Source organism: Sinocyclocheilus rhinocerous, unplaced genomic scaffold (assembly GCF_001515625.1).
Source record: "Sinocyclocheilus rhinocerous isolate Xijiao unplaced genomic scaffold, SAMN03320098_v1.1 scaffold2, whole genome shotgun sequence".
Taxonomy (NCBI): domain Eukaryota; kingdom Metazoa; phylum Chordata; class Actinopteri; order Cypriniformes; family Cyprinidae; genus Sinocyclocheilus; species Sinocyclocheilus rhinocerous.
Genome location: NW_015655572.1, coordinates 794,836 through 796,300, shown reverse-complemented (window position 1 = coordinate 796,300; position 1,465 = coordinate 794,836).

Here is a 1,465-nt window from a genome sequence, read left to right as displayed (position 1 = left end):
TATCTCGGCCAAATATTGTCCTAACCTAACAAACATACATCAATGGAAAGCTTATTTATTCAGCTTTCAAACAATTTACCCTTATGACTAGTTTTGTGGTCCAGGGTCACATATTAGAATGATTTCTGAAGGAACATGTGACACTGAAGACTGGAGTAATGGCTGCTGAATAATCAGCTTTGCCATCACAAGAATAAATGACATTTTAAAAAGTATTAAAATAGAAATGAGTTATTTAAAATTGTAATATTCCACTATATATTACTATTTTTAGTGTATTTTTGATCAAATAAATGCAGCTTTGGTGAGTAAGAGATGTCTTTGAAAAACATTTAAAAAATGTACTGATCCTTTTAAAATTAAAAAAAAAAAATCATGGAAAGTGTGAATATTCTGTTTAATCTACATTTTAATTGGTTTCTCTGTTTTTTAACTGAGTGTACTGAATAAATGAGTGCGTCTGACACAATGCTGACTGTATCTCTGCAGCTGTTGCCATCTGTCCTGGATGACGCTCTGAGATGCAGCCATCTCAGTCACAGTATGAGCAGCCATCTGGACTCCTCGCCTGAGAGCAGTGAGAACGGCACAGATGCCCCTCTGACTCCTAAAGGTAAGAGTTCCTCTGCTCTTTCATCTTTGTGCTTGTTACACAGCTCTCTGGAACACTTGATTCTGATTGGTCAGTTGAGGCATTCTGCGGGCTGTTATTTTTATACAGTGACTGCTAAACTATAGCAACCCAATTTCTACATGGCTTCTTCTCATATAATGTATTAATGCCAACTTACATAATGTCTATTTAATTAGTCATAGTTTCAAAATCCCCTGAACTATTTTCCCTCCAGAGAGACAGCAGATTCTAAGAGGTGTGCAGAACATCGCGGTCAAGGCTGCTCGCCGCCGATCTAAAGTGCTAGAAATAGATGCCCTGCGATTGCCCCCGCCACCTTCACCCCTAGATCCCAAGAAGCACAAGAGTAACCTGTCTTTGACCGAGGCGCCCCCTAAAGGCCTGGTGCTACGGCGTGGAAGACAGCCCAGCCCAGAGCTATGCCACGCCACCTCCGATGACAACCTGTCCAGCGACGGCCCCGACGGCCCCGCACCCAACGGCACATGGACACGGCCGCGGAACCGCCAGGCTGTAAAGAACCGAGAGCAGGAAGAGCAGGACTTTGAGGGGCGCAGACGCAAGAGGAGATCTCGATCCTTTGAAGTCACAGGACAAGCAGTGAGTTTTTAGCATCTGTGTTAATGGATGAACCTCACGAAAACTTGTTCAGGTCATAATTTACCCCAAAAGAAGTAGAAGTTGTATTTTGCATAATTAAAATGGAATTTATTTTAAGGACCATTTATTTTCTTGACAATTAAGCATATTGTGTTAAAGGCACAATATGTAAGATTTTTTTATTAAAACAGAACGTTCAGATGTATCTAGTATGATAAAACAGCGCTGCTT